The sequence below is a fragment of the Thalassophryne amazonica genome, chromosome 7 (genome assembly GCF_902500255.1).
Source record: "Thalassophryne amazonica chromosome 7, fThaAma1.1, whole genome shotgun sequence".
Lineage (NCBI taxonomy): Eukaryota > Metazoa > Chordata > Actinopteri > Batrachoidiformes > Batrachoididae > Thalassophryne > Thalassophryne amazonica.
In genome coordinates, this window is record NC_047109.1 from 82,436,085 (window position 1) to 82,446,174 (window position 10,090).

General features: G+C 44.3%; 1 protein-coding gene across 2 annotated transcripts in view; it reads right to left on the bottom strand.

Moving 5' to 3' along the window:
• LOC117514378 (extracellular matrix protein 1-like) overlaps nucleotides 1-10,090 on the bottom strand; it is a 37,305-nt gene that overhangs the window by 23,312 nt on the left and 3,903 nt on the right. The gene's annotated exons all lie outside the window — the stretch shown is intronic.

Below are 10,090 nucleotides of genomic sequence, written 5' to 3' on the forward strand. Positions count from 1 at the left end.
TTCGGATCACATACCGCCCCGGGACGATGAACCAACAGTCTGACGCCCTGTCCCGGGTGCACGAAGAGGAAGTCAGGACCGAGCTGTCAGACCCGACCGAAACCATCATCCCCGAGTCCACTGTCGTGGCCACCCTCACCTGGGACGTGGAGAAGACCATCCGGGAGGCCCTGACACGGAACCCGGACCCGGGGACCGGCCCCAAGAACAGACTGTACGTCCCACCAGAGGCCAGAGCTGCAGTCCTGGACTTCTGTCACGGTTCCAAGCTCTCCTGCCACCCAGGGGTGCGAAGAACCGTGGCAGTTGTCCGGCAGCGCTTCTGGTGGGCGTCTCTGGAAGCCGACGTTCGGGAGTACGTCCAGGCCTGCACCACCTGCGCCAGGGGCAAAGCGGACCACCAAAAACCCAGGGTCTCCTCCAGCCTTTGCCCGTGCCTCATCGCCCCTGGTCTCACATCAACCTGGACTTCGTCACGGGCCTCCCGCCATCCCAGGGCAAGACAACCATCCTCACGATAGTGGACCGGTTCTCCAAGGCGGCCCACTTTGTGGCCCTCCCGAAGCTCCCGACGGCCCAGGAGACTGCAGACCTCCTGGTCCACCATGTCGTGCGTCTGCATGGGATTCCATCGGACATTGTCTCAGACCGTGGTCCTCAGTTCTCCTCCCAGGTCTGGAGGAGTTTCTGCAGGGAACTGGGGGCCACCGTAAGCCTCTCGTCCGGGTACCACCCCCAGACGAACGGGCAGGCAGAGCGGATGAATCAGGAATTGGAGCAGGCCCTCCGCTGCATGACCTCCGCGCACCCGACGGCTTGGAGTGACCATCTGGCCTGGATCGAGTACGCTCATAATAGCCAAGTGTCATCTGCCACCGGCCTCTCCCCATTCGAGATATGTTTGGGGTACCAGCCCCCATTATTTCCGTTGGTGGAGGGAGAGGTCGGGGTGTCCTCGGTCCAGGCCCATCTGAGAAGGTGCCGTCGGGTGTGGCGTACCGCACGCTCTGCCCTGCGCAAAGCCCGGACGAAGGCTAAGGCCCATGCAGACTGCCGGCGTGCCCCGGCCCCTACGTATCAGCCTGGGCAGGCGGTTTGGCTATCCACAAAAGACATTCCCCTACAAGTGGAATCCCAAAAACTAAAGGACAGATTTATTGTACCCTTCACCATCCTAAAAGTCCTCAGCCCTGCCGCAGTGAAGCTGAAGCTGCCAGCTTCACTGCGGATACATCCGGTTTTTCATGTGTCAAGACTCAAACCCTGCCACTCCTCTCCCCTCTGTGGCCCCGGACCGGCGCCGCTGCCTGCCCGGATCATTGACGGGGAGCTGGCTTGGACTGTGCGCCGGCTCCTGGACGTCCATCGGAAGGGCCGGGGGTTCCAGTATTTGGTGGACTGGGAAGTAGAACTTAAGCTGGAAAATAAATCCAAGTCAGCATTTATTTTGTCAGTTTCCATTTAATCCACTAGGTGGTGGATGCAGCCTATGAGCCGTTGCCAGCAGCTGCCATCTTGCTTAGCGTGATACGTCGTTAGGCATTAAATGAAAGAAATCAATTTGCTGACTTAAACTTGGGTTAAAGCGATCTGAAAATGCTGTTAGGTGCAGCGTTCAGGTGCTGCGACAAGCTGACAAAGGAGTATCAGCTGGTTAAATAAAAAGCAAGTTGTGGAGTGAGCTTTCATAAGTGTGTATTATATTAATCATGCGGGGAAAATGACAAATTACTGAATACAGGTTAGAAAATTATTTTTTGTGTCCACCTGTACTCTGTAATGTAGTGACTTCAGTTTTACTGCCTGCTTTGGCGTGATAAATATCTCACCATTTGTTCAGCAATCCAATTTGAAATTTATCTCAATGTATCCCTTTTTAATTAGAATCAGGTTTTCCATCCTGAGATATTCCGCAAGAGCAAATTCATAGATTGGAAATCTTTTTTCTCTCAATTTGGTGGGTCACATGACAGTCACTTTGACATTGCATATTCTATGATACACTCCCTGTAAACAGTGAAGTGCAGATTTCTTTCAACTTGGTCCACAAATGATTGAATAGCATGTCATAGGTATTAAGGGCACTGCGCTGCGGTGGTTTGAATCATATTTGTCTAATAGATTACAGTTTGTTCATGTAAATGGGGAATCTTCTTCACAGACTAAAGTTAATTATGGAGTTCCACAAGGTTCTGTGCTAGGACCAATTTTATTCACTTTATACATGCTTCCCTTAGGCAGTATTATTAGACGGTATTGCTTAAATTTTCATTGTTACGCAGATGATACCCAGCTTTATCTATCCATGAAGCCAGAGGATACACACCAATTAGCTAAACTGCAGGATTGTCTTACAGACATAAAGACATGGATGACCTCTAATTTCCTGCTTTTAAACTCAGATAAAACTGAAGTTATTGTACTTGGCCCCACAAATCTTAGAAGCATGGTGTCTAACCAGATCGTTACTCTGGATGGCATTTCCCTGATCTCTAGTAATACTGTGAGAAATCTTGGAGTCATTTTTGATCAGGATATGTCATTCAAGGCGCATATTAAACAAATATGTAGGACTGCCTTTTTGCATTTACGCAATATCTCTAAAATCAGAAAGGTCTTGTCTCAGAGTGATGCTGAAAAACTAATTCATGCATTTATTTCCTCTAGGCTGGACTATTGTAATTCATTATTATCAGGTTGTCCTAAAAGTTCCCTAAAAAGCCTTCAGTTGGTTCAGAATGCTGCAGCTAGAGTACTGACGGGGACTAGCAGGAGAGAGCATATCTCACCCGTGTTGGCCTCTCTTCATTGGCTTCCTGTTAATTCTAGAATAGAATTTAAAATTCTTCTTCTTACTTATAAGGTTTTGAATAATCAGGTCCCATCTTATCTTAGGGACCTCGTAGTACCATATTACCCCATTAGAGCGCTTCGCTCTCAGACTGCGGGCTTACTTGTGGTTCCTAGGGTTTGTAAGAGTAGAATGGGAGGCAGAGCCTTCAGCTTTCAGGCTCCTCTCCTGTGGAACCAGCTCCCAATTCAGATCAGGGAGACAGATACCCTCTCTACTTTTAAGATTAGGCTTAAAACTTTCCTTTTCGCTAAGGCTTATAGTTAGGGCTGGATCGGGTGACCCTGGACCATCCCTTGGTTATGTTGCTTTAGACGTAGACTGTGGGGGGGTTCCCATGATGCACTGTTTCTTTCTCTTTTTGCTCCGTATGCACCACTCTGCATTTAATCATTAGTGATCGATCTCTGCCCCCCTTCTCGGCATGTCTTTTTCCTGGTTCTTTCCCTCAGCCCCAACCAGTCTCAGCAGAAGACTGCCCCTCCCTGAGCCTGGTTCTGCTGGAGGTTTCTTCCTGTTAAAAGGGAGTTTTTCCTTCCCACTGTGGCCAAGTGCTTGCTCATAGGGGGTCGTTTTGACCGTTGAGGTTTTTCATAATTATTGTATGGCCTTGCCTTACAATATGGAGCGCCTTGGGGCAACTGTTTGTTGTGATTTGGCGCTATATAAGAAAAAAGTTGATTGATTGAAGTTGATTGATAATCTTATTTTTACCCTGGCTGGCAGCTGTTTAATTTTATTTGATATTTTTTTCAAAGAAGCACTGCGTTAAAGTGGAGGTGGGTTAAGAGCAGTCTAATATCTTTAATATGACGTGTGCATGCAAAGCTCTTACTTCACCCCTGATTATCAGACTAGTATCTAGTCATAACATAATGTGTTTGACAAACTGATGGTATTATTTTCTACCTGGACTGGGAGATGAACAGTTCCAGTTTATTATATAAATAGTCTGATCCGCTTCTGTATTTTCTTTGACAAATAGTGGCTGTACAAGTGTGGGACTGAGTTTGAATAAATGTAACAGCACTCATGGTGAAACTCTTGAAAACATTGATTTCCATTTATGTTTGGGTGTCTGACACTAACCGAGATTGCGGAGCGCTGGCAACAGCCAGTGAATGAGTGGATCGCCATGGTCCTCCATCTAGTGAGTAAATAGAAATCGATGAGTCAAATTCACTGAGGTACTCTGGGATGAGCTCATCACAGTTGTCCGTGATAAAGACTCTGCGCACGTATAACTTAATGTTGTTCTTCTTTTTCTTGTTCTCAATGGACCCGAAGAACGCTCCTGGGTGAAGAGGAGCTTCATCCTGGACCCGGCCCTCCTGGCCGACTTCTACCGGCGGCACCCGGACAAGCCTGGTCGGGCGCCAGGAGGCGCCCGTTGAGGGGGGGGTCCTGTTGTGTGGGCCGCTGAAGAGGAGGTACTGCTGGCCCACCACCACCAGATGGCGCCCTGCTTGAAGTGCGGGCTTCAAGCATGAGAGGGCGTCATAGCAACCGGGAGTGACAGCTGTCATTTGTCATCAGCACCAGCTGTCACTCATCCACATCAAATCACCACCACCATAAAGGCCGGACTGCAACTCCACCTCCCCGCCGAGAAATCAGCTAACTTGGAGGTAATATTCTCTGCTGTATCTAAAACTGTGTCATAGTCTGAACTCTTTTTGCAGCCGCTTTCCTGTGGTGTGCCTTATCTGCTGGATTGGCGTTTGGTGTGATCAGCGACGGCTTCGCTTCACACTCCAACCAGATAAGTGGTTAGACAGGAGCTGCACGAGTGTGTGATTGGAGGTGGAGGTGCTCCCTCCCATAAGAACACAGACGGTGGAATTACTGAGTGTGTGAACTCACACTCATCAAAACTGTTTCTGTTCTCTGCCAGCAGTACCCAGTCTGACAGCTGGAGACGGTGGCCACCTGGGGCTCCAGGACTTGGCGGCTCCGGTGTTCTTCAGATCCGTTGGCGGTGAAGGCCGTGTGGGATCCGGCTCGGTTCAGGACGGACGTCTCCTATCCTCAAGCCTGCCCACACGTCACTCAACATTTAATTGTCTGTGGTACCAAAACTGTATTTGTCTGTATTCCATTGTGCACTTCACAACATTAAATTGTTACTGTTTGGCTTATCCATTGTCCGTTCATTTAACGCCCCCTGTTGTGGGTCCGTGTTCCTACACCTTCACAACAACGCCATCTCAAAGCTGTCCTGTGAGACCAAAACGGAGGTGGTTTTTTGAGGTGGTTTTGCCCAGTAGCGAATCAATCGTGATGCGCGAAGCCTCCACCCGGCTTTTCCTTGTTAAAAGTGAAATCTGCCGGAAAATGGTTGATGTCCAGCTCTTGTGATAACCAGAGAAATGGCACACGATGGTCACGGATCTAGACAGCCATCCGTTTAGAAATGAAATGGTCGTTCAGCCTGTCGATGGTGGCTTCTGAGCGCGGCGCGCCCCACAGCCACTGGGGGCCGTCCTTAAAGTGACAGTAACACTCCTTATTCTCTACCAAGCCCGTAACATTTTCACTGAAAGCCAGATAAATCCAATCTCTTGTTAAAAGTGAAATCTGCCGGAAAATGGCTGATGTCCAGCTCTTGTGATAACCAGAGAAAGTGCACACGACGGTCCCGGCTCCACAGAGCCATCCATTTAGAAATGATCCGGTGGTTTGTGGCTCTCGATGGCGGCACGGAGCACGGCGCGACGAGCGTCCTTAAAGCCGCCCTTAAAGCCGTCCTTAAAGCTGTAGTAACAGTCCTTATTCTCTGTGAAGCCCATAAAATTTTCACCGAAAGCCAGATAAATTTTTCTAATGGTTTCCAGCTGCCAGTCTCTAACAGTTTCTGAAAAAATTCTGATGGAAAAAAAGCCCAAATCATTCCATTTCCTGACAATGAAAATCCGCCGAGGGGGTGGACCACTCCTCACTCAAAGCCTGCTCACAGGCGAATGACGCAACTGACAGGCGTGGAAAAACTCACGCATGCGCACGAGGGTTCAAGCTTGTCTGACGCAATCACACGTGATTCAAATCCATATGGTTTTTTAAAAAAATAATAAGGTCGGATAGACCTCGTATTTTTAATAATTAAAGTTAGTTTACAAGAAAAAAAAATATGTTGACTTAACAAACCTGACAATTTGCTGACATTTAGGACTAAAACTGTTGCACATTAATGATGTAAACAATTTCAAAAGATGTTTAAAACTGACTCAAGTTTGATATTATTTTTTCCAGTGGCTTGAAATGTCTCGAAAGTAGCAGTAAAATTTCTTAAGCTGGCTGGAATCCAGCTAATTTAGATCAAGTGTTGTTTTAGCTAGTTTTAAACTATATTAAACTAATGATAAACTGATTTAAGGTTTATCTTAAACTTGCCACAACTGTTTGATGGATATTGGTAGATTTTTGAGAAAGTAATGAGAAGTCATTTGTCTGTTCTAAGACAAAAATGATCAAGAATTATTCTTTGTTTTATACTACTATTTTATAATATTATATATAAAATATGTAATATTATAATAATAACAGAAATATTTTAATATAATATTTTATAAACAAATCATTTCAACACTAATAAAAACTGACAACAAATTGTTATGATGAACGATCCTTTATACTAGTAGTGCACATATTTGTATTTTGATGCTTCTATTATAATCAGTAGTGTAATGATAGTCAGCTCATGATAAGATTCGATACCACAGCTCATTAATGATAAACTCACAATATTTTTAGTAAAGTTGTTTTGATGATAGCACAGAGTTGGTTTGCAATAACAAGGTGTATGTTCTCCCCGTTTCTGTCTCCACTTCTCAAAGACATGAGGGCAACTGATATAGTCATAGGGCATGATGTGGAGTACACCCTGGACAGGACGCCAGTTTGTCAGCTGGGTCCGTTTTAAAAAATTTTGTGATGTTTCCATTCCAGGTTTTAATAAGAAATGTAACTACTTAAGTCACTGGCTATGAAGTTGTGATCAATGCCTCACAGTAAAATCACAATCAGTGTTAGTTTTATACTAGCGATTTTACTGTGCTGATTCAGTGCTTTGTGTACATAGAGAAAAGTGATACAAAACTGCTCTGGAAAGTGCATATCTACAATCTATACACATTTATAATTACAGATCTATAATTGTGATCTGAATCATTCACTAGAAGTGATTTGTGGTGTTTGTTTCTTCAATATTACGTCAGTAAAAGACCAAGGCCACAGCTTTGATGTTCTATATATGGCACGGTCCAAACTGCATGGCGCTAATACATTTGGGGTGTGTTGAAGCGACGCATCTACAGGGATCATATTCTGAGCACACATTGGGAGTGCAAACCACAACATCAACCAATTGCAACCTGTCAACCCCTTTAAACAGATGTGTTTAAGGTAACAACACTGTCGGATCCAATGGACGCAATCATAACTGCGTGGACAGAGCGCATGTTTGGCAACGCAGTTGGATTACCACGCATGTTAATATTACGTCCTTTAACACCCTTTAGTTCACTGCGTGACATGGACCACTGTGCATGGTCATGTACATGAATCAGTGTTGCCAACTGGACTTTGACACGGGCCTCCCACCAAATAGGGGATATTAAAAAAAAAATTGTATATTAAACAATCAAATCAAGTGCCATTCATGTATAAGAAGCTGTTACAGTTCAGTTGTGATGAGTTTTTCATTAGCACCTGCGTTTTTTTCTTGGTTATAACACTAATAACTGCCTACTTGAGCCACGCATTAAATTATTACCTTGAAATAATAGTTTTTTCTTTTAAACAGAATGCAAATTAAAGTAAAAATGCTGGGGGGGGTTTTCATCATTACAAATTTGCAACTAACTGATGACGTGACTAGATGATATTAATACTGTACTTTGATTTACTTTGAAATTTAAGATGCAGCATGATAATCTGGACTGTCTGAGGATTTGAGCCATAGAACATCCACTGTGTTGTGTCTAGTGATTTGTGTAGAGTTTATAATGGTCTGATAATGAGGACAAAACCTGGATTCATTTCACAGTGTTAAAAATAACATATACTTTTGTATTCTGAGTATGTTTCTGTTTAGAATAAAACTCATACTGACACCATAAGTTAATAAAATCAGGGTCAGCTGGTAGACTCATTAATGGAATGTAACTGATCATATGAACGTCCAAATATTATGTCAAATTAGGGTATTTGTCAAAACAATGCCTTTGCTATGTAAGAGGCTATCTTAAATTATGATATTGTATACCAGTTTTCTTCAAAATCTGTAAGGGCAGTTGTTTTTGGTACACAGGGTCCATAAGGCCAGAAAATGCAAATGTGCTGGGAAGGTGTCATGACACGGACCCACAACAGGGGGCGTTAATGAACGGACAATGGATAAGCCAAAAAAGTAACAATTTAATGTTGTGAATCGCACAACGAAGTACAGACAATAACAATATTGTGGAATGTCAATTATACAATAGGTGACGTGTGGGCAGGCTCGAAGATAGAAGACGTCTGGCGAGAGAAGAGCCGGATCCCACACAGCTTCCACCACCAACGGATCTGGAGAACACCGGAGCCGCCAAGCCCTGCGCCCCAGGTGGCCACTGTCTTCAGCAGTCAGACCCGATACTGCTGGCAGAGAACAGAAACAGTATTGATGAGTGTGAGTTCGCACACTCAGTAATCCCCCAGTCTGTGTTCTTTTGGGAGGGAGCACCTCCACCTCCAATCACACACTCGTGCAGCTCCTGTCTAATCACTTATCTGGTTGGGGTGTGAAGCGAAGCCGTCACTGATCACACCAAACGCCAATCCTACAGATAAGGAAAACACCACAGGAAAACGGCTGCAAAGAAGTTCAGATTATTACTCAATGTTTTAAGTCAGCAGAGAAAATTACCTGAATGGTAGCTGATTTCTCGGCGGGGAGGTGGAGTTGCAGTCCGGCTTTTATGGAGGTTGACGTAGATGAGTGACAGCTGGTGTTGATGATGTGACAGCTGTCACTCCACTGGTTTCGGAGCCCTCTGGTGCTTGAAGCCCGCACTCCAAGCAGGGCGCCATCTGGTGGTGGTGGGCCAGCAGTACCTCCTCTTCAGCGGCCCACACAACAACATGGTTATTATATTCATAACTCTTTAAAGTCTTTAATCTAATGAGGATACTTCATGAAATTTTGAAGCAATATCCCTAAATTACTACATTTTATGTTGGACATAAGGCCATAGTTATTGGCTTTATTGGTTTTCAGATCCCCCTACTGCTCTAAAAATCATAGACTCAGTGAAAAAAAATTGCCCCTGGGCACATTTTTCAATTTTTCCTGCCGACTGCTTGGGGTGCCGCCCAAAAATTTCAAGACTCAAGAGTGACTTCAAGAGCAGTGTTATGTCCTGGGTTTGTGAGCTTTAAATTATACCCTACATTATGGATTAAAATATTTATTGGAGCACCTGCAAAGGATCACAGTGCCTGTGCGTTCTGTCCGGGCATGGAGGCACTGCACCATCAAATGGAATTATGTTTCGTTGCATTAACAGGCTGTGCACGCATGCTGGACATGTCCTGTTCGGCCACACAGTCAACCACCGTGCTGCCTGTTATTTAAACTTTGAATATTATTATTACAATTATTATTAGTTTTTATCGACTGACCCTTCAAACCATGGTTTGTTTGTTTGCTTTTTTGTTTTTTTTTGTTTTTTTACCATGAAATCTGGCCCTCAAGTCTCAGGAAAATCTGTAAACCAATAAATCCAATAACTATGGCCTAAGTTGATCAACATAGGATAAAAGTGAAAAACTGCCCTCTTTGCAACATTCATAACCATTTGATTGTGGCTGATTCAACTACATTTTCTCCACAGCATTACTGGTAATAATAATAATAATAATACTTTTTCTTTCTTTCCATTATTCTTCCTTCCTTTCCACCACACAAATACCAAACTATGCATGCATACTATACTTTTACATTTATATACACTCAACAAAAATATAAATGCAACACTTTTGGTTTTGCTCCCATTTTGTATGAGATAAACTCAAAGATCTAAAACTTTTTCCACATACACAATATCACCATTTCCCTCAAATATTGTTCACAAACCAGTCTAAATCTGTGATAGTGAGCACTTCTCCTTTGCTGAGATAATCCATCCCACCTCACAGGTGTGCCATATGAAGATGCTGATTAGACACCATGATTAGTGCACAGGTGTGCCTTAGACTGCC